Here is a 26776-nt window from a genome sequence, read left to right on the forward strand (position 1 = left end):
GGTGTGTACTGACCCCACTTCAATAAATAATTGGCTGTCAGAATGGCTTGTGGGAGCTGAAGGCATGGTTTATGACATGCTTTGAGGTATCAGTCAGAGGAGATTTCTGCAGCTCCTGAGTGAAGCACATTGTGAAGGTGAGCGACTAGATGCACAGGTTCTGCATTGTTATATACATTGTGTACTGAAGAAAATTAACTGAGATTAGTATTACATGAAGTTTATCTGTGTGGAAGTGAATTACCTTGTTTGCCAACCATCTACCCAGAAGACGGAAAACCAGCAAGGCAAGTTAACTAACCTCCAAGGTGTCACAGTAAGTATACATAGTAACAGGTGTACTTCTTAGACTTATACTTGACTGCAAAGAGATCGCACTATAAAATTTCATATGACCCTATACAATATGTTGTTGCAGAAAATCTCATGCAAGTTGAATAAAAAAAACTGGCATAACGTTGCATGCCATTGTGAAAATTTTGTATGATTTGCGAGAATTGCAAAAAAAAAAATATATATATCAGGATTATTGTGTTTTTGTGATTATGTTCTAAAAATATTTATGTCCTACTGGGAGAAGTACTGCATTGAGCCAAGACTCCAGGCACCAGAGCAGGAAGTTCTTCTATATAAACAGGTGTATAGATGACAGTTTATTACTATGAAGGAGCACTCTGACTTTGTTAGTTAATTTTTAAGAACATATTAATAAAAATGGTTGGAACGTCACATTTCCTGAACATATTAGCCAAAGATTAATTCATTTCATTTTTGGATTGTTATTTTTGTGGAAAATTGGGAAATAAAAACCAATAACATTTTAGGCCCATGGATATGAATTCCTATAAAGATATAACTAGTTGTCTATCAGAGTTGGCTTTCCAATGTCCGAAAAGGACTAGTAAAAGGAATTGGGAGAAACTATTTTGTTCTAAACTACAGATATTCTATAGTCAATGCCGAGCCGCAATACAATGTCCTTGTCTACAGGGGAGGGGGGGGAGGGGGGGGGGGGGGGGGGGATGGAAAGAGCCAGAAGCAGGAACTGAGCTCCCGCCCCTTGCCACTATTTGCTTGTTGTCCGGCTGCCGGGGGCGTGGGTGGCTGGTAGGCGTGGTGCTGTTGGTCCATGGCGTGTTGCTCACGGGCCTGTGTGGTGCTGTCTGCGCACACCTGTAGTCAGCCCTGTACATTAGTACCTTTTAAATTGGTGCTGTGGGAGCGAGTGTCTCCCTCTCTCCGCCCCTGGGCAGAGGCTTGTGGTCTTAAGGCTGGCAGTGACCTGCATTCACTGCCAGTTATTTGGTTCCTTCAGTGTGCTAAAATCCTGCCTTTGTTGGTCTCCAGCGCCAGCTCCATTGAATTCAATGGGATAGCATTGCGGTCCTCTGCCACAGCTGTGACAGCAGGTTTCTGCATCTCTGCAGGGAGACCCCCTTGTCACTGAATACTGTGACAATGCTGTCCTAGTGTTTGGTGATGAGGGGACTCCCTGCTGATATGCAGACATCCTCAGCCACAGCTTTCACAGCTGTGGCAGAGGATCACGATCTTCTCTATCAATGGGGCTTCCGTTGCTGCCGCCGGCCCCATTGGCGCAAGGTGAAACCCCTTGGATGTGACAGCAACCAGGGATTGCACATCCAAGGCCAAGGATTCCCCTGCTGCAGCTGTCACAGCCACAGTAGGGGGTAGCAGACACCGCACATTACGTGCAAATTTTGAATGCAGCAAAGTGTGTGGGTTTTTTTTCTTTTCCCCAGCATGACGCCTGGTTCGGTCACATGAATTTTGGTGCGCATGTGTTTTGCACAAAACTTTGAGCACCAAAAAATGCCCGTCTGAGGGCTTAGGGCTCCCACCCACTAGCGTTTTTTTTTTCACTGCGAAATTCGCACGTTTTTTTTTTCTACAGGGGGTCTATGGGACTTGTAAAGCTAAAATCGCGATCGCGCAAAATCGCGATTTATCGCGATTTTGCGCAATCGCGATTTTAGCTTTACAACTCCCATAGCCCAAAGACCCCTGCAGAAAAAAAAAACGCTGCGAATTTCGCAGTGAAAAAACGCTAGTGGGTGGGAGCCCTTAGTCAGACAGGCGTTTTTTGCTGTACCTGTTTTATGCGTTTGCGATTCGCATCTATATAGAACCAATGCTTTTCAATGGCAGTGGTCGACCACATGTCTGATTTTTACATTAGCATAAAATTCACACATACAAAACATAAAGCACTTGTGTCAATGTACATGGTCACACTTTTTTCTTGCGCGGGAAGTGTATGTGTTTTTTTTCTTTTTTTTTTTTTTTAACATGCGACTAGACTAGAGATGAGCGAGCACCCAAATGCTCGGGTGCTCGTTACTCGGGACGAAAATGTCGCGATACTTGAGGGTTCGTTTCGAATAACGAACCCCATTGAAGTAAATGGGCGACCCGAGCATTTTTGTATATCGCCGATGCTCGCTAAGGTTTCCATTTGTGAAAATCTGGGCAATTCAAGAAAGTGATGGGAACGACACAGCAACGGATAGGGCAGGCGAGGGGCTACATGTTGGGCTGCATCTCAAGTTCCCAGGTCCCACTATTAAGCCACAATAGCGGCAAGAGTGGGCCACCCCCTCCCAACAATTATTACTTCTGAAAAGCCCTCATTAGCAAGGCATACCTTAGCTAAGCACCACACTACCTCCAACAAAGCACAATCACTGCCTGCATGACACACCGTTGCCACTTCTCCTGGGTTACATGCTTCGCAACCCCCCCCCCTGCATGACCCAGTGTCCACAGCACACACCAAAGTGTCCCTGCGCAGCCTTCAGCTGCCCTCATGCCACGCCACCCTCATGTCTATTTATAAGTGCGTCTGCCATGAGGAGGAAACGCAGGCACACACTGCAGAGGGTTGGCACGGCTAGGCAGCGACCCTCTTTAAAAGGGGCCGGACGATAGCCCACAATGCTGTACAGAAGCAGTGAGAAATATAATCCTGTGCCACTGCCATCTGGAGCTGTACACGTGGGCATAGCAATGGAGAACCTATGTGCCACACACTATAAATTCTGTCAAGGTGTCTGCATGCCCCAGTCAGACCGTGTTTTTTTATAAATAGTCACAGGCAGGTACAACTCCGCAATGGGAATTCCGTGTGCACCCACAGCATGGGTGGCTCCCTGGAACCCACTGGCTGTACATAAATGTATCCCATTGCAGTGCCCTGGACAGCAGCGCTAACGTCAGATTAAATGCAGGTGGGCTTTGGCCCACACTGCATGCCCCAACCTGACCGGGGTTTTTAATTCATAGACACAGGCAGGTACAACTCCCTATTGTGAAGTCCCTGTGGACCGACAGCATGGGTGGGTGCCAGGAAGCCACCGGCGGTGCATAAATATATCCCATTGCATTGCCCATCACAGCTGAGGTAATGTCATGTTTAATGCAGGTGGGCTTCGGCCCACACTGCATGCCCCAGTTTGACTGGGGTTCTTTAGAAGTGGACACATGCAGTTACAACTCCGTGTGGACCGACAGCATGGGTGGCTCCCTGGAACCCACCGGCGGTACATAAATATATCCCATTGCAGTGCCCAGCACAGCTGAGGTAACGTCGGCTTTAATGCAGGTGGGCAAAAAATTAATTGGATTACACTGTAGGCGCGGGCCCCAAAAAATTGGTGTACCAACAGTACTAATGTACCTCAGAAAAATTGCCCATGCCCAACCAAGAGGGCAGGTGAAACCCATTAATCGCTTTGGTTAATGTGGCTTAATTTGAAACTAGGCCTGGAGGCAGCCCAGTTAAAATAAAAAATTGGTCCAGGTGCAAGTTTCAATGCTTTAATGAGCATTGAAACGTATAAAAATTGTTTACAAAAATTATGACTGAGCCTTGTGGGCCTAAGAAAAATTGCCCGTTCGGCGTGATTACGTCAGGTTTCAGGAGGAGGAGCAGGAGGAAGAGGATGAATATTATACACAGATTGATGAAGCAAAAAATGTCCCGTTTTTGATGGTGATAGAGAACGATGCTTCAATCCGCGGGTGCAGCCTACGTATTGCTTAGGTATCGCTGCTGTCCGCTGGTGGAGAAGAGAACTCTGGGGAAATCCAGGCTTTGTTCATCTTGATGAGTGTAAGCCTGTCGGTTGACAGGTGGGTACGCTTATCCGTGATGATTCCCCCAGCCGCACTAAACACCCTCTCTGACAAGACGCTTGCCGCAGGACAAGCAAGCACCTCCAGGGCATACAGCACGAGTTCAGGCCACGTGTCCAGCTTCGACACCCAGTAGTTGTAGGGGGCAGAGGCATCACGGAGGACGGTCGTGCGATCGGCTACGTACTCTCTCACCATCCTTTTACAGTGCTCCCGCCGACTCAGCCTTGACTGGGGAGCGGTGACAGTCTTGCTGGGGAGCCAGAAAGCTGTCAAAGGCCTTAGAGAGTGTTCCCCTGCCTGTGCTGTACATGCTGCCTGATCTCCGCGCCTCCCCTGCTATCTGGCCCTCGGAACTGCGCCTTCGGCCACTAGCGCTGTCGGATGGGATTTTTACCATCCGCTTGTCTGCCAGGGTCCTGTGGTATAGCATCACTCTCGAACCCCTTTCCTCTTCGAGAATGAGAGTGGAATGGTTCTCCTTATACCGTGGGTCGAGCAGTGTGTACACCCAGTAATCCGTAGTGGCCAGAATGCGTGTAACGCAAGGGTCACGAGAAAGGCATCCTAACATGAAGTCTGCCATGTGTGCCAGGGTACCTGTACGCAACACATGGCTGTCCTCACTAGGAAGATCACTTTCAGGATCCTCCTCCTCCTCCGGCCATACACGCAGAAAGGATGACAGGCAAGCAGCATGGGTACCCTCAGCAGTGGGCCAAGCTGTCTCTTCCCCCTCCTCCTCATGCTCCTCCTCCTCACCGCGCTGAGATATAGACAGGAGGGTGCTCTGACTATCCAGCGACATACTGTCTTCCCCCGGCTCTGTTTCCGAGTGCAAAGCGTCTGCTTTTATGCTTTGCAGGGAACTTCTCAAGAGGCATAGCAGAGGAATGGTGACGCTAATGATTGCAGCATCCCCGCTCACCATCTGGGTAGACTCCTCAAAGTTTCCAAGGACCTGGCGGATGTCTGCCAACCAGGCCCACTCTTCTGAAAAGAATTGAGGAGGCTGACTCCCACTGCGCCGCCCATGTTGGAGTTGGTATTCCACTATAGCTCTACGCTGCTCATAGAGCCTAGCCAACATGTCGAGCGTAGAGTTCCACCGTGTGGGCACGTCGCACAGCAGTTGGTGCACTGGCAGATTAAACCGATGTTGCAGGGTGGCAGCGTCCGTGTGGGACTTGCGGAAATGTGCACAGAGCCGGCGCACCTTTCTGAGCAGGTCTGACAAGCGTGGGTAGCTTTTCAGAAAGCGCTGAACCACCAAATTAAAGGCGTGGGCCAGGCATGGCACGTGCGTGAGGCTGCCGAGCTGCAGGGCCGCCACCAGGTTACGGCCATTGTCACACACGACCATGCCCGGTTGGAGGCACAGCGGCGCAAGCCAGCGGTCGGTCTGCTCTGTCAGACCCTGCAGCAGTTCGTGGGCCGTGTGCCTCTTATCTCCTAAGCTGAGTAGTTTCAGCACGGCCTGCTGCCGCTTGCCCACCGCTGTGCTGCCACGCCGCGCGACACCAACTGCTGGCGACGTGCTGCTGCTGCAGCAGACACATCTTGGTTGCGGAGGAGGAGGGTGGTTTAGTGGAGGAAGCATACACCGCCGCAGATACCACCACCGAGCTGGGGCCCGCAATTCTGGGGGTGGGTAGGACGTGAGCGGTCCCAGGCTCTGACTCTGTCCCAGCCTCCACTAAATTCACCCAATGTGCCGTCAGGGAGATATAGTGGCCCTGCCCGCCTGTGCTTGTCCACGTGTCCCTTGTTAAGTGGACCTTGGCAGTAACCGTGTTGGTGAGGGCGCGTACAATGTTGCGGGAGACGTGGTCGTGCAGGGCTGGGACGGCACATCGGGAAAAGTAGTGGTGACTGGGAACTGAGTAGCGCGGGGCCGCCGCCGCCATCATACCTTTGAAAGCCTCCGTTTCCACAAGCCTATACGGCAGCATCTCCAGTCTGATAAATTTGGCTATGTGCACGTTTAACGCTTGAGCGTGCGGGTGCATGGCGGCGTACTTGCGCTCCAACACTTGCGCTAGCGACGGCTGGGCGGTGTGCTGACAGACATTGGTGGATGGGGCCGAGGACAGTGGAGGTGAGGGTGTGGGTGCAGGCCAGGAGACGGTAGTGCCTGTGTCCTGAGATGGGGGTTGGATCTGAGTGGCAGGTTGGGGTACAGGGGGAGAGGCAGCGGTGCAAACCGGAGGCGGTGAACAGCCTTCGTCCCACCTTATGGGGTGCTTGGCCATCATATGTCTGCGCATGCTGGTGGTGGGGAGGCTGGTGGTGGTGGCTCCCCGGCTGATCTTGGCGCGACACACCTTGCACACCACTGTTCGTCGGTCGTCTGCACTCTCAGTGAAAAACTGCCAGAACTTTGAGCACCTCGGCCTCTGCAGGGTGGCATGGCGCGAGGGGGCGCTTTGGGAAACAGTTGGTGGATTATTCGGCACTGCCTCTTCCAACCTGCCCTGCTGCTGCCCTTGCCTCCCCCTCTGAAGACCTGTCCTCAGTAGGCGTAGCAAACCAGGTGGGGTCAGTCACCTCATCGTCCTGCTGCTCTTCCTCCGAATCCTCTGTGCGCTCCTCCCTCGGACTTACTGCCCTTACTACTACCTCACTGATAGACAACTGTGTCTCATCGTCATCGTCCTCCTCACCCACTGAAAGCTCTTGAGACAGTTGCCGGAAGTCCCCAGCCTCATCCCCCCGGACCCCGGGAACTTTCCAAAGGTTGGGCATCGGTCACAACAAACTCCTCCAGTGGGAGAGGATTCGGAACCATTGCTGCCCATTCTGGGCAGGGGCCCGAGAACAGTTCCTGGGAGTCTGCCTGCTCCTCAGAATGTGTCATTGTAATGGAGTGAGGAGGCTGGGAGGAAGGAGGAGCAGCAGCCAGAGGATTCAGAGTTGCAGCAGTGGACGGCGTAGAACTCTGGGTGGTCGATAGACTGCTGGATGCACTTTCTGCCATCCACGACAGGACCTGCTCACACTGCTCATTTTCTAATAAAGGTCTACAGCGTGCACCCATTAATTGTGAGATGAATGTGGGGACGCCAGAAACGTGCCTCTCTCCTAATCCCGCAGCAGTCGGCTGCGATACACCTGGATCAGGAGCTCGGCCTGTGCCCACACCCTGACTTGGGCCTCCGCGTCCACGTCCTCTAGGCCTACCCCTACCCCTCAGCATGGTGTATTACCAGTAGTGCAGAAACAGAACGCTGTAATTAAATGTGCCGCTTATTGGCCTGTGGTTGAAGGCTGACTTCGCTTACGGAACGCACAGCAGAGCCAGGAAAGAATTTTGCGCAAGCCTGCTGTAACACTTAGCTGGCTGCGTATGAATTAGGACAACTACCCCCAGCAGAGACCCAGTACACTGAGGACGGTCACAGGCAGCCCAAATAGATTTTTTTTTTCCCAAATGTTTTTGGAAAGGCCCACTGCCTATATACACTAAATATGTCTTCTGTCCCTGCCTCACCACTACTGGCCCTGGACAATGTAAAATTACTGCTGAACGCAATGGTCTGCACGGCCGATATACAAAAAAAAAAAGTGCAACACTGCAAAAAGCGGCCTCCACACTACTGCACACGGTTAGATGTGGCCCTAAGAAGGACCATTGGGGTTTTTGAAGCCTAAAATAACTTCTAACGCTCTTCCTATAGCAGCTCCGGCACCAGAAGCACTTTCCCTGATCTATGTCAGAATGCATTTGTGGCGAGCCGCGGGAGGTGCCGATTTATATACTCAGGTGACACCTGATCTCGCCAGCCACTCACTGCAGGGGGATGGTATAGGGCTTGAACGTCGCAGGGGGAAGTTGTAATGCCTTCCCTGTCTTTCTATTGGCCAGAAAAGCGCGCTAACGTTTCAGAGAAGAAAGTGAAAGTAACTCGAACATCGCGTGGTGCTCCTTTCGAATAACGAGCATCTCGAACACGCTAATGCTCGAACGATTATCAAGCTCGGACGAGTACGTTCGCTCATCTCTAGACTAGACGCATATAAAAAAACACCCGTCTGACTGAGCCCTTAAAGAACAGGTGTGCACTATTAGAAAATGTTATCTCTACAGTTTAAAATTGAAAGTTGTTTCTTATATAAGCTATTTTCTAATTGACCATTATCTATTTGTGGTCTAACCCTTTTGGAAATAACTACTATTGCCATAATCCAGAATCTTGGATGGAGTATTTTATAGCTGTTTTAGGGCTTCTACCAACTAGCGTGTTTTCTCTTTTTTTTTTTTTTTTTTTTTTTTAATGCTGCGATATTGCAGCTAGAGATGGGCGAGCATACTCGTCCAAGCTTGATGCTCATTCGAGTATTAGGGCGAGCACCCACTGGCGTTTGCGTTTTCCGCGGGAAAAAAACGCAGCGTTTTCGCCGCGTTTCCCGCGTTTTTTCCGCCCGTTTTCCGCGGCGTTTTCGCGGCTTTTCCATTAATTTCCATGGAGAAAAATAAGGACACATATGCAACTGACAGCTCCTATGTTAAAAACGCAACGCAAAAAAAACGCCAGTGGACAGGAACACATGTTATCTCTATGCCTGTGCAGGAAAAACGCAAAACGCAGGTAAAAAAACGCCAGTGGGTGCTCGCCCTTAGGGTGTTTGACATGCTCGTTACTCGAGACGAGCACCACGCGGTACTCGAGTCAATTCCATTTCCTTCCCTACATGTTTTGCGCCATTTTCTGGCCAATAGACATGCAGGTAAGGCATTATAACTTCCTCCTGTGACATTCGAGCCCTATTCCACCCCTCTGCAGTGAGTGGCTGGCGAGATCAAGTGACCGCCGAGTATATAAAGCAGTCCCGCCCGCTGTTTGCCTCAGACACACACTGGCAGAGATTAGGGAGAGTGCTGTTCCTGCAATAGGGAGAGTGTTAGGCTGTTAGCGTCTTCAAGAACCCCAACGGTCCTTCTTAGGGCCACATCTGACCCAGTGCATTACTGTTGTCGCTGCTGGTAGCAGTTTTGCTCTTTTTTTTTTTTTTTTTCTATCTGGTGTGCACGCTATAGCGTTCTCAGGCTGCAGTCTGTACTACATAGTATAGGGGCAGTATTGGTCAGGCAGGGAGAGTGGTAGTGTGGAATCCGGTCTACAAGAACCCCAACTGTCCTTTTTAGGGCTACCTGTGACCGTATGCATTTAACTCCGTGGCTGCTGGGAGTTCTAGTACCGCACTATTGCACAGCTGTGTGTGTGTGTGTGTGTGTGTGTGTGTGTGTGTGTGTGTGTGTGTGTCTGGCTGCAGTTTGCGTAACATAAGCGCTGTCTCCCTCCAACTGCACGCACAGCGTACAGTGACAGCCCCCGATAGAGGGAAAGTCAGATACATGCTATATAGCCTGCATTGCATTTCAAAAAAAGAAAAATCCTTCTTAGGGCTACCTGTGACCGTGTGCATTTAACTGCGTGGCTGCTGGGAGTTCAGGTGCATCACTATCGCACAGCTAGGCCTGCTTGCAGCCTTCCATATAATTTATTTCTGGCTGCAGTTTGCGTTACATAACCGCTTTCAGCCACCAACTGCGCGCCAATAATTCACAATTTTTTTTTACACCGCTCAGTGTCTGCTCTATTCTTAATCCACCATGCTGAGGGGTCGGGGTAGGGCTACAGCACGTGGACGCAGAGTTCCAAGTGAGGTTGAGGGCATAGGCGGAGTTCCTGGTCCAGGTGAATAGCAGCCGGCATGCTTCGGGATTAGGAGAGAGGAAAGTTTCTGGGGTCCCCCCCCCAGCTTCATATCACAATTTATGGGTCCATGTCATAGACCTTTAATACAAAGTGAGCAGGTCCTGTCGTGGATAGCAGAAAGTGCATCCAGCAATGTATCGACCATCCAGTCTTCTATGCCGTCCACTGCTGCAACTGAATCCTCTCGCTGCTGCTCCTCCTTCCTCCCAGGCTCCTCACTCCATGAAAATGACACATTCTGATGAGCAGACAGACTCCCAGGAACTGTTCTCGGGCTCCTGCCTTGATTGGGGAAAAAATGGTTCCTCTCCCACCTGAGGAGTTTGTCGTGACCGATGCCCAACCTTTGGAAAATTCCTGGGGTCTGGTTGATGAGACTGGGGACTTCCAGCCAAGTACTAAAATATGTGGGTGTCCAAGCAGTTCTCTCCAGTTAGTTGTTGATTTAAGAACTGATTGTCTTTGTAGATCCCTGAATACACAATCAGTCTAACATGATTTTGTACTCAACATTATCCATTATAACAATAGTTCCACCTTTATAAGAGAGTTTAATGACTACTGATTAGAGATGAGCGAACGTACTCGTTTCGAGTAATTACTCGGACGAGTACCGCCATTTTCGAGTACTTCAGTACTCGGATGAAAAGATTCGGGGGGCGCCGGGGGGGAGGGAGAGGCGTGGCGGCGCGGGGGGTAACAGCGGGGAACAGGGGGAGCTCTCTCTCTCTCCCTCTCCCCCCCCCCCCCCCCACACTCCCCACTGCTAACCTCCGTGCCGCCACGGCGCCCCCCGAATTTTTTCGCCCGAGTACGGAAGTACTCGGAAATCGCGGTACTCGGGCGAAAAAGGGGCGTGGCCGAGCACGTTCGCTCATCTCTACTACTGATTTATCCTCTACAAGAATGACCTATAGCAGTCTTGCAGAGATTGACTTATGCCTACTGTATGGTGTGGCGACTCTTGTTCCCGAGTTACAACCTTAGTAATAATATTACCCATCAAGGCTAGTCTGATGAGCAGGCAGACTCTGCTCTCCTCAGCCCCATCCAGCAATGTCTCTCAGCGCAGCGTCCAGCTGTCGCTAGTGCAAATAAGCCACCGCACGCTCAAGCATTAAACGTGCACATAGCCAAATTGATCAGCCTGGAGATGCTGCCGTACAGGCTTGTGTAAACAGAGGCTTTCCAAAAACATGATGGCGGCGGCCCCGCGCTACTCTCTCCGCAGTCACCACTATTTTTTTTCCGTGTGCCGTCCCAGCCCTACAGCAGCACGTATCCCGCAACATCAATCATGCCCTCACCAACGCGGTTACTGGGAAGGTCCACTTAACCACAGACACGTGGACAAGTACTGCCAGGCAGGGCTACTATATCTCCCTGACGGAGCATTGGGTGAATTTGGTGGAGGCTGGGACCGAGTCAGAGCCTGGGCCCGCACACGTCCTACCCACGCCCAAAATTGCGGGTCCTTCCTCGGTTCTGGTATCTGCAGCGATCTATGCCACCTCCTCTAAACCCTCCCCCTCCTCTTCCTCCAACAATGAAGACATTCTTGGCAAATGCTTTGGTTGTGGTCCGTCTTGTGCCGGTCCAAGAATTTCACCTAAACCGTCACAATAGGAATCCAGTCATTGGAAAGGAAAGGTAACTGATTTAATGAGCCCATCACAGATGAACTAGCATTGAAGACCGTTTCATGCCCGCATTTGCTGAGGGTATGGGCTGAGGCCTATGTCCCGGGGGAAGTGCAAGTATGTGAGAGGGTGAGACAGCCTCCAATATGTGTGCATTGTTCTTGTTACTGTAAATAGTCCACTACTGTGTGTTTTATTTGTCCACAAGAGGTCGCTGTTCTGCAGAAAAGATTTTGGTCAAGCTGTGAGGTGACAGGACCATGGTAGCCTGTGATTGGAGCACCTGTTGCCTGGTTACAGCGTGCGCACGGGAGGAGAGAAAATAAAAAGCGTGCGTACACTGTGAGGTGTCAGTTGGTCGAGGAAGCCATCTGAGTGGAGCTACGGAAGAGGGAAGGAGGTTGTATCCTGAAGGGACCGGAGCTGCAGCGGATTCAGATTTTGACCAGATGCCCGCTGGATGGGAGAAGACTTGCTGCTGGGGATGTTGCTGAACAACCCGAGCGAGACTGGCTATTGTGTGGACAATACTGGATGCCGCTGAGGAAGTGAGTAACGGCTCTCTGCGGTACCGCACACTTTTCTGGAGGAGCCCCTCATCCGTCTAGACTTTTTGGCTGATCAAACAGCAGACCGGTCTACGTACATGCAAGACACCAAATTTTGGCGCCAAGTTACTTGGGACTGCATTTTGGCCTGTAGTTAATTAGGTAGGGTTATGGACCGTGTCAGGCCACACTTCAGCAGGAGCGGCGTAGTGGCTGGCAGGCCACATCCAGCCGTCAGTAAGAAGCTTCTGGAGAACATTCACCTGGCTATATAGCCGCTGTTCTTTATACGTGTCCCTTATTTTATTGGTCTGGGGGGATAGAGTCAGTGTGGGTAAGTTTGTAAGCTGTTGTGCTGCACCGCCGGTACTCAGATCACTCTCCCTTTCCTTTGTTCCTTAGTAGCGGTATTAATAGGTAATAAGGGGCCTGTTTATTTAGGCCTGCCTGTTAGGTAAAAGCATAGTTTATTATAGTAGCGCCCTTTGGGGAGTACAGCGCTGTACAACACAAGGGCCTCAGCCATCTGGCTGAGTGTATGTGAGTTTTGTTGGGTTACCTATTGTTTGTGGTCACATGGGCCACAGTGCTTTAGTAAAATTCGGTTTGCACCTGAACTGGTGTCAGAGACGTTTTCCTTGTCTGTGACTTCGCTGTATCTTGGGGAGTCCACCTCGGTACACGGCTTACAACTATGCCAGGTTGGGGCTGTGGAGCTTTTCCTGCTTATCCAGTCATTGGAGCGGTGAAAGGAAAGCTAACTGATTTAATTAGCCCATCGCAGAGGAACTAGCATCGAAGTTTGCTTCATGCCTACGATTGCTGAAGCTGTGGGCCAAGGCCTATGTTGTTGGCTCGGTGTAAGTCTGCCATGTTTGGCCGCTCTGATTTATTTATTGTTCATGTCTTGGGTTGCCTAGGACCCACCTATGCTGTTGGTGCACACAGACTTCCCATCGCGGTGTTTGACCTGTCTGGCACAAAGACACTGACTGACTTGGGTAGGTGTTTTGCCAAGTTGAAAGGCAACAAGTTCGGATACAGCTTTAAAGAAGGACAGATAGGTTGATGCAACTCAATTTTATTAATAAGATGATAATTGAACTAAGTTGCATGAAATAGGTGATATGTAAGGATGAGCGAGTATACTCGCTAAGGCACTACTCGTCTGAGTAATGTGCCTTAGACGAGTATCTCCCTGCTCGTCCTTAAAGATTCGGGGACCGCTGCGGAGTGGGGAGCTGCGGGGGAGAGCGGGGAGGAACGGAGGGGAGATCTCTCTCTCCCTCTCTCCCGCCCGCTCTCCCCTGCTCCCCGCCGCGACTCACCTGTCAGCCTCAGCGGTCCCCGAATCTTTATGGACGAGCAGAGAGATACTCGTCTAAAGCACATTACTCGAACGAGTAGTGCTTTAGCGAGTATACTCGCTCAACCTTAGTGATATGGTATACACTTTTACAATATCTCTTATGGAATGGTTAAGTACTGATATCACCAAGAGTTATAAATGAATCATATTCACCTGACCTAGGGATATGCTCACATCACAAACACATCTGTCTTGGAACATCAACTGCAGGAAAAGGCAGCGAAAGACAGAGAACCAATCCCATCTGTAGGAGCCTTCCTTAACATCATCTGTCTGGACGTCCACTGGAGAAGCGGGCAGTGGAAGACAGAGCCCCTGGGAAACTACACCATGAGAGAGCGTCCCCTACTCATGAGTCCACGGCTTCTGTCCTCCATGCATCAACTCCAATCTTTTATACACTATAAACTAGCTTAGTCATCTATGTCCTAAGCTTGCATTTTTGCAAGAAACAAAGGTTTGTTTCCCTGAAGTCATCATACATCCAAAGTGGCCACATCTAGAGTGCAATAAAGTCTTGTCAAACAAGGCCTTACTTCAGACAATGATGATGTTAGCACTGGATTAACTAGGCTCAACAGGTCTTTTACAGAGATGTTCATAGTCAATACAATGATATACGCATGGAAAATCAAATTATATAATCATATATATTAGTCATGGCTACAAAGATACAAACTGGTGGGCTACAAATAGTCACTTTTATACATTTTCACCACGGTAGGGGGCAGAGTGCAGATGGCTTTCCCCTTGCGGTGTCGATTGAGCTATGCGACACCTAGACAGAATGAATACTGTGTGGGCACATGGATTCCCCATAGCTATGTAACTCATGCCCACGTTTACAGCTCCTGACGGAGGTGGCACAGGATTGGAATGAAGATCGAACGTCAATTTCTCATTGATTCTCTACAGCCTTGTGGGCTATCGCCCCACCCCTTTTAAAGAGGGTCGTTACCTGACCCTGCCAACCCTCTGCAGTGTGTGCCTCTGGTTCCTCCTCCACTTATAAATAGACATGAGCGTGGTGTGGCTATGTGGCCAACGAGTGGCATGAGGGCAGCTGAAGGCTGCGCAGGGACACTTTTGTGCGCACTGAGGACGCAGGGTCGTGCGCGTGGGGGGGGGGGGGCAGCATGTAACCCAGGAGAAGAGGCAGCAGTGTGTCCCGCAGGCAGTGCTTGACTGGAGGTAGTGTGGTGCTTAGCTAAGGTGTGCCTTGCTAATGAGGGTTTGTCCGAAGTAAAAATTGTTAGGGGGGGGGGGGGGCTCACTCTTGCTGCTATTATGGCTTAATAGTGGGACCTGGGAACCTGAGATGCAGCCCAGCATGTTGCCCCTAGCCTGCCCTATCTGTATCTGTGTCGTTTCCATCACTTTCATAGGTTTTGAAGATTTGCACAAATGAAAACCTTAGCAAGCATCAGCGATATACAAAAAATGCTCGAGTCGCCCATTGACTTCAATGGGGTTTGTTACTCAAAACGAACCCTCGAGCATCGCGGAAAGTTCGACTCGAGCAACAAGCACCCGAGCATTTTGGTGCTCGCTCATCTCTAATCGCAGCGTTTTTTAAATGCAAATGTCAATGGGACTTTCTATTGTTAATATTTAGAGATGAGCGAGCACCAAAATGCTCGGGTGCTCGTTACTCGAGTCGAACTTTCAGTGATGCTCGAGAGCTCGTTTTGAGTAACGAACCCCATTGAAGTCAATGGGCGACTCGAGCATTTTTGTATATCGCCGATGCTCGCTAAGGTTTTCATTTGTGAAAATCTGGGAAATTCAAGAAAGTGATGGTAACGACACAGAAACGGATAGTGCAGGCGAGGGGCTATATGTTGGGCTGCATCTCAAGTTCCCAGGTCCCACTATTAAGCCACAATAGTGCCAAGAGTGAGACCCCCCCCCCCCCCCGCACTGCCAGCATAAAGATCATTCTCCTCTGCCACAGCTGTGGCAGAGAAGAATGATGTTAGCCCATTGAATTCAATGGAGCCGGCAATACAGCCGGCTCCATTGAAAGCAATGGGCTGCCGGCGATCGTGGGGGAAATTGTCGGGAAGGGCTTAAATATATAAGCCCTTTTCCCTGCAATTCATCCAGAAATGTGTCAAAATAAAAAAAAATATATATATATACTCACCTGGTCCCGGCAAACGGAGTTCAGCGCGGCCGGCGGCAGTCCTCCTGAACAGCTGTGAGCAATATTCAGCAGCCGAAGATTTAAAATCCCCGCCTGCTGAATGAGCTGCCTCGAATTGGTCACAGCCTGACCAATCAGATGCAGATCTCACTCACACACCCATTCATGAAGATTGGTCCCTGCGCTGAGCCAATGAGAGGCAGCAGTCACTCACCCATTCATGAATTCATGAATGGGTGTGCGAGTGAAATCTGCCTCTGATTGGTCAGGCTGTGACCAATTAGAGGCAGCTAATTCAGCAGGCAGGGATTTTAAATCCCCGGCTGCTGAATACTACTCACAGCTGTTCAGAGCAGTTCAGGAGGACTGCCGCCGGCCGCGCTGAACTCCGTCTGCCGGGACAAGGTGAGTATATATATTTTATTTTTACACATTTCTAGATGAATTGCAGGGAAGGGCTTATATATTTAAGCCCTTCCCAACAATTTATCCCGCGATCGCCGGCAGCCCATTGCTTTCAATGGAGCCGGCTGTATTGCCGGCTCCATTGAATTCAATGGTCAATGCTCGTTTAATCGAGACGAGTACCACATGGTGCTCGTCTCAAGTAACGAGCATCTCGAGCACCCTAATACTCGAACGAGCATCAAACTCGGACGAGTATGCTCGCTCATCTCTATAAAAATTCCATCACACAAAAATCGAAGAAGCACAAACTTGCGATTTTCAACATTAGAAAGTCCCAATGACACTTGCATTAAAAAAAACAGCAATATCGCAGCGTTAAAAAATGCTAGTGGGTAGAAGCCCTTAAACTGGCCCAATATGAGTAAGTTATGGAGGTTCTGATGGTTATGAAATGCTTACTGGGAACTGCATAATCTTTAGACCATATGGCTTTTGTTACTGAATTTTTTATTTATTTATTTATTTTTTCCAGATAATACTTTTTTATATATTTTTTTTCAGAACAAATAATTTATTCTTTTATTATTCTTGTATCCTTTTACATCAGGAGTACTCTGTTAGTGGGCCAGGTTCCACTAGCAGTCCGGACCCCGGCTACCAGATCAGCTTTGTTTTCAAGCTGCACAGTCAAGCATCCATACAGCTTATCAGCTGATCCTGACGCGCAAAGATGAAATATGGTGGGGCGGAGTGTGGGAACAAGGTCCTGCCCCATTCCAGCAGCGGCAGCAGCACCACCTATACTTTTGCTGTTTTCTTTGATATGTAATATGAAAAAAAGGTTTGGTACTGTGTTAGCCAGTAGGGTAAAGTATCATTGTTCTCAGTAAGAGAAACCAGGTCATCTTGTAGATATGTGGAGGAGGAAAAAGAGGGGTGGAACAAAACCCGTACATTTGTGTGTGTTGTGAAAAATGATACTGTAAAAGTGATGGAGAGTGAAGTGGTACTTCAATAGTGGAGTTGCTGCCTGACCAGATGATGCACCACCTGGCTGGGCGTGATAGAGTAAGAGAATAGAACTAAAAAACTGGCAGTGGAGAAGGCGCAACACTCCAGGTTAAAGCAAATAGGAAGTTACCAAAGGTTGGGGAAACTTCTTTTATTTAATAAAGTACGTGATCAGCTTATGAAAACGCGTTTTGGGGATAACCTCTTCGTCAGTTCAGCTAAAATGCAGCTACAAATTTAACATTGATCATCAACATTTTGAGGAACACTTTGTTTTCCTACACCAGGTCAAGATTGCAAAGGCTCATAGGTGTCTGAATAATAGATATCTCCACAAATACACCATTTTAAAAACTAAACCCCTTAATATATTCACTGAGGGGGGGGGGGGGCATGAGTGTTTTGACCCCACATATTTTTTTCAGGAATCAATGCACTGTAGAGGAGAAAAAATAAAACTTCATATTTTTGCAAATATGTCATTTCTAGAGATGAGCGAACGTACTCGGTAAAGCACTACTCGTCCGAGTAATGTGCTTTATCCGAGTACCTCCCCGCTCGTCCTGAAAGATTCGGGGAGCGCCGCTGCTGACAGGTGAGTGGCGGCGGGGAGCAGGGGAGAGCGGGCGGGAGAGAAGGAGAGAGAGATCTCCCCTCCGTTCCTCCCCGCTCTCCCCTGCAGCTCCGCGGCGCTCCCCGAATCTTTCAGGACGAGCGGGGAGATACTCGGATAAAGCACATTACTCAGACGAGTAGTGCTTTACCGAGTACGTTCGCTCATCTCTAGTCATTTCAAAGAACAGTTTTTTTTTCCATATTGCACATGAAAATGAGGATGGATACCCCTGTGTTCAGAAACATACCCACTGTGGCTGATGGCTTTCAGAACAGAAATTTAACTTGAAGGCGTTTTATGCCTCCTAGCACACTTGTAGAGCCCTTGAGAGGCCAAAACGATGGAAAGCCCCCGAAAATTACCCCTTTTTGAAAACTAGACCCACTTAACGAATTTATCTAGCCATGTATTGTATATTTTGACATCACAGTTTTTGAATGAATATAAGCAAAGTAGTAGGAAAACAAATTATGATTTTTATCTTTTTGGCAATTATGTTTTTTTTTTAAACAGGTTTTTTTTTTGTATAGCACACATATGAATGAAGACTTAGACGCCAAATGGATACTCCTGTTTGTCCTGTGCTCAGAAATATAACTATTGTGGCCTTAATCTTGTGTCTTTATGCATAATGGGGTCCAAAACGAAAGGGGCAGCTTGTGGGCTTTCAGAACACATTTTGCTTGAAGGTGTTTTAGGCCCAATAGCTCACTTGTAGGGCCCTTGAGCATGCAAAACAATGGAGAACCCACACAAATAAGAGCATTTTGAAAACTAGACCCCTTAATGAATTCATTTAGGGGTGTACTGCATATTTTGACCCCACAGTCTTTGCAAAGTCTCAGCAAAGCAGAAGGTAAAAAATTGCGATTTTTATTTTGTTTTGGCAGTTACATCACTCTAAGAACAGTTTTTTTTTTCTCTTGTTCAGCACACATATGAATGAAGACTTGCACGCCAAAATGGATACCCCTGTTTGTCCCGTGTTCAGAAACATACCCAAATGTAGCCCTAATCAACTTATAGGACAAATGGCTAGGCCTGTAATGGAGGGAACACTCATCGGATTTAAGGGCAGAACTGAATAACTTCCAGGCCCCACTGCTCAATTGAGCAGGAAAAAAAATAACACCCTAAAAATAGTCCCCCTTTCATCCCACTTTTTGGAACTCCCTAAATCTTAGATAAAAGTAATAATTAGAGATGAGCGAACACCAAAATGCTCGGGTGCTCATTGCTCGAGTCAAACTTTTCGTAATGCTCATGAGCTTGTTTCAAATAACGAACCCCATTGAAGTCAATAGGGAACTCGAGCATTTTTGTATGGGACTGTTGCTTCGCATAGGTGATTACTTGTAAAACACCAGAAAACATCAGAAAGTAATGGAAATACCATAGAAACGGATAGGGAACGGCAGGGGCAGCATGCATGGCTGCATCTGAGGCTCCTAGGTCCCACTATTAAGCCAAAATGGGGGCAAGAGCCTGGCGGTTACCCCCCCCCCCCCTCATCACCCGGACTCCAGGAACTTTCCAAAGGTTGGGCATCAGTCACAACAAACTCCTGAGGTGAGAGAGGAACCATTTTTTTCCCCCCTCAGGGCAGGGACCCAAGAACAGTTCCTGGGAGTCTGCCTGCTCAGAATGTCATTTTCATGGATTGAGGAGGAGCAGCCAGAGGATTCGGAGTTGCAGTCCCTAGGCCAGGAGAAGTGGACTGCGTAGAAGACTGGGTGGTCGATACATTGCTGGACGCGTTTTCTGCCATCCACGACAGGACCTGCTCGTACTGCTCTGTTTGTAATAAAGGTCTACCATGCAGACCCTTAAATTGTGATATGAAGCTGGGGAGCCCAGAAACTTGCCTCTCTCCTAATCCCGCAGCAGCCGGCTGTGATTCACCATGTGCAGGAACTCAGCCTGTGCCCACACCCTCACTTGGACATCCACGTCCTCGACCCTTACCCCTACTCCGCATCGTGGCAGATTAAGAATAGAGCAGGGCCCAAATAAATTACCCCACTGTACAGCACTGACAACTGTGGCTTAATTCACTGCACACAGAGACTTGTAGATAAGAGAGGCTGTATGGAGTGGGAGAAGACTCCAAAGCCAGTGGATAGTGCTGATAACCGCGGCTATCTCAACCCCCAACCCCCCCCCCCCCCCAAGGAAAGGGTATTGAGATGCTCTGCACAGCGGCAGAGCTGAAATACTTTGCATTGGCCCAGGAAATATTACAGCACTGTGTAATGCACTGCAGACAGAGAACGGTATAACTGAAGTCGTTTGCAGTAGGCTAGGAAATGTTATAGCGCAGTTTCACGGTGAGAGCTGGTTGTACGGCACTGCAGGCTGAGACCGCTATTACGGAAATGCGGGGAACAGGCTTAGATGTGTAATACAAAAGTTAGTGCACTACTGCTTCCAGCCAGCCACAACTGTAAAGCACAGGGTCAGATGTAGCCTTAAGAAGGAGCATCGGGGGTTCTTGCACAGAGGATCAGGACTGTATAACTTTCCCTATAGAAGTGGCTGTGTCCCTAAACTCTGCGTTATGCACAGCACAAACAGAACGGTATAACTGAAGTAGTTTGCAGTAGGCTAGGAAATGTTATAGTGCAGTTTCACGGTGAGAGCTGGTTGTACGGCACTGCAGGCTGAGAACGCCATTACTGAAAGGCTGGGAACAGGCCAAGATGCATAATACAAAATTTGATGCACTACTGCTCCCAGCCAGCCACAACTGTAAAGCACACAGTCAGAAGTAGCCCTAAGAAGGACCATTGGGGCTCTTGTACAGAGGAGCCGGAGGACTGTAAAACTTTCCCTATATAAGTAGCTGTGTCCCTACACTCTGCCTTATGCACTGCATACACAGAACGTTATAGCTGAACTGGCCTGCACAGCCTTAAATGCTTAAAAAAAATTGGTACACTACTCCTCCCAGCCAGCCACAACAGTAATGCACACTATGAGTAGTCCTAAGAAGGACCATTGGGGCTCTTGACGACAGGATCCTACTCTAACACTGTCTCTATATGAGCAGCAGCACTATCGCTAACCTCTGCCAGCATGCGTCTGAGGCAAGCCACGGGCGGGCCCACTTTAAGTACTTGGTGGTCACCTGATTGGCCCAGCCACTCACTACTCATTCGTTTTTTTTGCCGGGCTTGGGCAAGACTACTATTGTAGCCTGAAATATTTGCTCAGGAAAAGCTCCCCTTTGCATAGCTCTGTTAAAGGTTTTAACTATGAATGGAGACAGTGACACCAAGAATGATTTGTAATAGACAGCTGAAAACCCATCTGGTCCTGGAGCTTTCTATTTTTATTTTTTTTTTTCAAGGATGAAACTGTTTCTGCTATTTTACGGATTGTTATTTTGATATTGTGGCACTATTTGGTTGATTTCAGATGGGAGTTATCTTTTACATTGTACAGTTAGCTATAATATGTGCGGAAAGTGTCTGCAATTTGTTTTGGATGAGTTAACATGTTGTTTTCTTTAGAGTACCATATATAGGGTAGGTTGGCTCTAATTGTTTACCTTTAAACCAAGTTAGCCATCCATTTTGAGGGTTTGTTTAGAGATAAATAAATATTTGCGCGCTGGGAGTTCACTTCTTTGTCATAGTCTCCCTGCAACGCCTTACAAAGTTCTAGTCTTACTTAGAATAAATCATCAGGGTGGCAGTACCAATGTGGTTTACTGATGGAAGTGCAGGGCAACCCACCGAATTATTATGGCGTCATTAATAGTTTGCTGGTCTATATGGTGACCTACATATATCAGAATGGTCTGGCACTTTGTATACACTGTGTGGGAGTATACGCCAAGCAGTCACCCCCCTCTATATCAAGAGACAGTGTGAGTGGCTGTCTCATCAGTGTCCTGCACAGGTGTAATTCGCTCCCTCATTTGGTAGTCAGCTACCTGCATGGTGAGAGGAGGATGCATCTATATGCATTCCTCACTCCATAAGTAATGGCCGTTTTCTGTGATTGTTTTTTTTTTTTTTATATTTCCCCTTCTGTGATCCAAGAATTGAATACAAGCAAGAAGCTCATCAGTTCTCCTAAGTTTGTCCTTTTTGTATTCAGTCCCCAATTTTATAAGGATTCCCCTCATATACGCTTTATGGGTGTTCCAAAGTATCTATAGAGTCTCTATCTGCAGTACTGTTAAATGTAAAGTATTCATTCAACACTATTTGTATTTCTTTTTTTATAGTTGGGCAACCCCATCAGGATCGTGTTATTTCTCTAGGGTCTGTTTAAGCGTCGATTGCTACCAAAAGCTAATGACATCGCTATCGGGGCATGATCCAACCACATAGCAGTCCCTATTTCTGATTTGGTTACTGAAGTTAGGAGGTCTTTATCTACCAGACACAAATCTATACGGGAGAATGTCTTACGGAGCAGAGAATAATAAGAATATTCTTTTGTGGATGCATTAGGACAGCAGAATGTATTATACAATACTATCCTATGTATCCAATCTCCTAAGGAAGCACGGCTTCTTTCCCTTTGTTTAGTGGTATTTGCAGATCTATCCGGAACTAGATTGAAATCCCCACACATTATTACCAAACCCTTCGTCACACGGTTAATTTTTTTTGTGAGTTTGTTTAGGAAGTTAATTTGCTTTGAATTTGGGACATAAACATTGACCGCTGTTATTTGCGTGTTTCTAAAAGAGCCCACCAAGATTGTCTTCCCCTAGGATTGCATATTTGTTTGTTTAATTGCAAATCTTGTATTATCTCTAAATGCAATCATTACCCCTGCGTGGTTTTTCTTTTCATGCACATGCATAAACAATTTGAGGATATTTTTTTTGTGACATCCTTAGACTATCTGTTTCAACAGGTGAATCTCCTGTTTACATACAATGTAGGCATTACAGAGTCGCTTCCCTTCAGGTGAAACATCTTTTGTATGGACAGTTCAAACTCTTGGCGTTCAGAGATGGCAGTTTCATAGCCATTTCTATGTCGGCAAGAGATGGTTCTAGGGGCCAGGATTGTTGCAAAATTTCATGCCTGTAGAAACTAAATAACCATAGAAACAAACAAAGCCCTCCCTTGAACGATTTTTCCAAGGCTGCATTGAGCCAGGGGTAGATGCTGTTATACGGAGGAAAGTCAGCAAAGAATAAAGAGAAAATATGACAAGCGTACACTTGCATAATTGTTGGGAGGTGAATTGTTCAGCTCAAACTAGCAAGGCACTCCTCCTTGTAGTGTCAGTGAAGTAACGGAGAAAGGGTAAGATGTTACATTTTTATTTCAGGGTAGAAGCCTTACAGGACCCCTGTGCTTGTTGTCTTTTGGGACCAGTGTTTGCATGAGAGGGAGATATGTCTTGAACAGGTATTCCCCATGACTTTAGGGCATCTTCAGCTGTCTCAGGGTCATGGAAAATGTGATTTATACTATCTTTGGTAGCACTAATTTTAGTGGGAAAGCCCCATCTATACAAAATGTTTGCCTTCCTCAGTGCTGCAGGCAAACCTGTGACGCCTCATCTCGCTTCCATAGTGGCTTGTGAGAGATCTATAAAGAAGTGAATGTCTTCGTATGGACTGGGTAGAGATTTTAGTTTCCTTGCTGTATTCATTAGGGCTTCTTTAGTGGGGTAATAATGGATGCGCACAATAATGTTTCTAGGCCTATTTTCATTAAAAAATTTTGGGCAGGGAAGTCTGTGAGCCCTGTCGCTCTTTAGCTCATGTTCAGGTATATTAGGGAGGATTTTCCGCATGAAATGCACAATGAAATAGTAATTTCCATGTTGGAGATTTTTTTTCTGGAACATTACGTATCTTAACATTATTGCATCTGTTTCTATCTCCTCTATCTATTAACTTGTTTTGTAGTGTGATAACTGTGCGTCTATTAGTTCGTTGTGTGATTTAACTAGTTCCTCTATTTTATTTTTTGTCTTATCCATTCTATTATTAACCTCCATGACAGATATGATAACTTTTGATGATAGGTCTCTAAGGTCTGCTTGGTCTGTTTGAAGCAAAGAGGCTGTTCAGGCCGTGCAGACCTCCTTCTCTTTCAGACTCGTATAGCAGCTTTTTCTGTGCCCTCTGCATTTGACAGCCACTACCTCTGCTTTTCAGGGCTGCCAGTGGGTGAGGAGTTGCTCTGCAGCAACATCATGGTCAGCACCATCTTGGATTTTAGAAATCCTATGTTAGTGTCCCCAGCTGTCACTAACCTCTTTCTTTCAGGAGAATCCTCCGTTTGCTGGCTGCCGCTGCCTGCTCCTGCAGCTTCTCTAATGTCTCCCCTGATTCTCTCCTCCTCGGGTATAGGTTCCAGCCGTCTATTCTGCTCTTTTGCCGGGAAGTCAGAGGTGGGCATGTCTTCCGTGGCCATTGCTGAGGGGGATCTGTGCACCACAAAGAACCCCTCCAGTCTCATTGGTTTGCTTTCAATACATCTCCTCCTGGACATCATTGTATTCCTGGAGGGTTCCCAAAGCTATTAGGATAATTTTTAGAGATGAGCGAGCACACTCGTCTAAGCTTTATGTTCGTTCAAGTAATAGGGTACTCGAGATGCTCGTTATTCGAGTCGAACACCACGCGGTACTCGAGTCAATTGCATTTCCTTTCCCGCATGTTTAGCACCATTCTCTAGTCAATAGACATGCGGCAAGGCATTACCACTTCCTGCAGTGACGTGACAAGCCCCCCCCCCCCCCCACACACACACAGTAGTGAGTGGCTGAGCCGATCAGGTGACCGTCAAGTACATAAACTGGTCCCGCCAGTGGTCAGACGCATGTTGGCAGAGGTTAGGGATAGTGCTGCTGATATAGGGACAGTGTTAGAGTAGGATCCTGTCATCAAGAACCCCAATGGTCCTTCTTAGGGCTACTCCTCATAGTGTGCATTACTGTTGTGGCTGGCTGGGAGCAGTAGTGCACCAATTTTTTTTTTTAAGCATATAGGGCTGTGCAGGTCATTTCAGCGTTACCATTCTGTGTGTGCAGTGCATAAGGCAGAGTGTAGGGACACAGCTACTTATATAGGGAAAGTTTTACAGTCCTCCCGCTCCTCTGTACAAGAACCCCAATGGTCCTCCTTAGGGCTACATCTCGCCATGTGCATTATAGTTGTGGCTGGCTGGGAGCAGTAGTGCATCAAATTTTGTATTGTGCATCTAGGCCTGTTCCCAGCCTTTCAGTAATAATGTTCTCCGCCTGCAATGCCGTACAACCAGCTCTCGCCGTGAAATGCACTCTAACATTTCCTAGTCTACTGCAAACTACTTCAGTTATACAGTTCTCTGTCTGCAGTGCATTAGACAGAGGTCTCACCACTAAACAGTACTGTAATATTTCCTGACCCTGCAACGTTGGTTTCAGCTACCAGAGCACCGACTGCTGTATGACATGCCCACACGCTGGTATTCTTTGCTGCACATGTTAGCCAGGCTGTACGAGCAGCATAGAGCAATAGTGGAATACCAGCTGCAACATGGGCAGCGGAGTGGTAGTCAGCCTCTGCAATTCTTTACTGAGAAGTGGGCATGGATGGCAGACATCTGCCAGGTCCTCAAACTATGAGGAGTCTATCCAGATGGTGAGCGGCGATGCAGCAATCCTAAGCGTTACCATCCTGCTGCTTTGCCTGCTGAGTCGTTCACTACTAAGCATAAAGGCCGGCGCTTTGCAGTTGGAACAGGAGATGGGGAATGACAGTATGTCGCTTGATAGCCAGCCCACCCTCATGTCTATATCTCATCGCATTTTGGAGGCGGAGGGGGGGAGGCAGAGGAAGAGGGGGAAGAGACAGCTGGCCACACTGCAGAGGGCACCCATGCTGCTTGTCTCTCATCTGTTCAGCATGTATCTGCTGAGAAGGATCCTGAAAGTGATCTTACTAGTGAGGACAGCGATGTGTTGTGTACTGAGACCCTGGCACACATGGCTGACTTCATGTTAGGTTGCCTTTCCCGTGACCCTCGTGCTGGACGCATTCTGGTCAACACAGATTATTGGGTGTACACCCTTCTCAACCCACGGTATAAGGAGAACCTTTCCACTCATTCCCGAAGAGGAAAGGGGTACGAGAGTGATGCAATACCACAAGGCCCTGGTGGACACGCTGATGCTAAAGTTCCTATCTGACAGTGCTAGTGGCAGAAGACACAGTTCAGAAGGCCAAGTAGCAGTGAAGGAGCAGGAATGTCCAGCGCAGGCAAGGGAACACTCTCCAAGGCCTTTGCCAGCTTTATGGCTCCACAGAAAGACTGTCACCAATCCCTAGTCCAAGCTGAGTCTAAGGGAGCACCGCAAAAAGATTGTGAGGAAGTACGTAGCCTATCGTACTAGCGTCCGCCATGATGCCTCTGCTCCATACAACTATTGGGTGTCAAAGCTGGACATTTGGCACAAACTTGCGCTGTACACCCTGGAGGTGCTGGCCTGCCCTGCCACTAGCGTCTTGTCAGAGAGGGTGTTTAGTGCAGCTGGGGGAATCATCACGGCTAAGCATACCCGACTGTCAATTGCCAGTGCCGACATGCTTACACTATAAAAGATGAACAAAGGCTGGATTTCCCCAGACTTCTCTTCTCCACTGGTGGAGAGCAGCGGAACCTAATGATTCTTTTCGCTGCAACCGGAGAAAAAAGCATTCTCTATCAGCGGAAAAAAGGGGGAATTAGCTGTTTCTATCATTCTCGGATATTATTACTCCTCCTCCTCCTAAAACAGCATGTGATCACGCTGAACTGTCAATTTTTCTGCGGTCCAAAAGGCTCTGCTTACAATTTTTTACAATTTTTCAAAGTTTCAAAAGTATTGTATTGATACTTTAACAGAAACTAATTTTTTTTCACAGGGCTGCCTCCAGGCTCTGTTACAAATTAAGCAACAGCGAGCTGTATCTTAAAAAAATGTTTATGGGTTTCACCTGCCCTCGTGGTTGAGCAGTTTTTCAGGGGTGCTCTTGGTACACAAATTTTTCTGGCCCTCTCTTATACTGTTATCTAACTAATTTTTCAGGCCTTCGCCTACACTCATGGTACACCAATGTTTCAGGGGTTCGCCTATACTCTTGCTACAGAAATATTACTGGGGTCTGCCTATACTCTTGCTACAGAAATATTACTGGGGTCTGCCTATACTCTTGCTA

General features: G+C 47.9%; 1 protein-coding gene across 4 annotated transcripts in view; it reads left to right on the plus strand.

The window, feature by feature from the left end:
- The window catches only part of LOC136577449 (putative methyltransferase DDB_G0268948), a 172419-nt gene that overhangs the window by 6217 nt on the left and 139426 nt on the right, over nucleotides 1–26776 (plus strand). Inside the window, exon 1 of one of the 4 annotated variants that reach the window (XM_066577343.1) lies at nucleotides 56–137. The exons of 1 other annotated variant lie outside the window; for it this stretch is intronic. The gene's annotated coding sequence lies outside the window, so the exon portion shown is untranslated. 2 more of the 4 variants (XM_066577350.1, XM_066577348.1) reach the window with 2 other exon arrangements.

Source organism: Eleutherodactylus coqui, chromosome 8 (assembly GCF_035609145.1).
Source record: "Eleutherodactylus coqui strain aEleCoq1 chromosome 8, aEleCoq1.hap1, whole genome shotgun sequence".
NCBI lineage: Eukaryota > Metazoa > Chordata > Amphibia > Anura > Eleutherodactylidae > Eleutherodactylus > Eleutherodactylus coqui.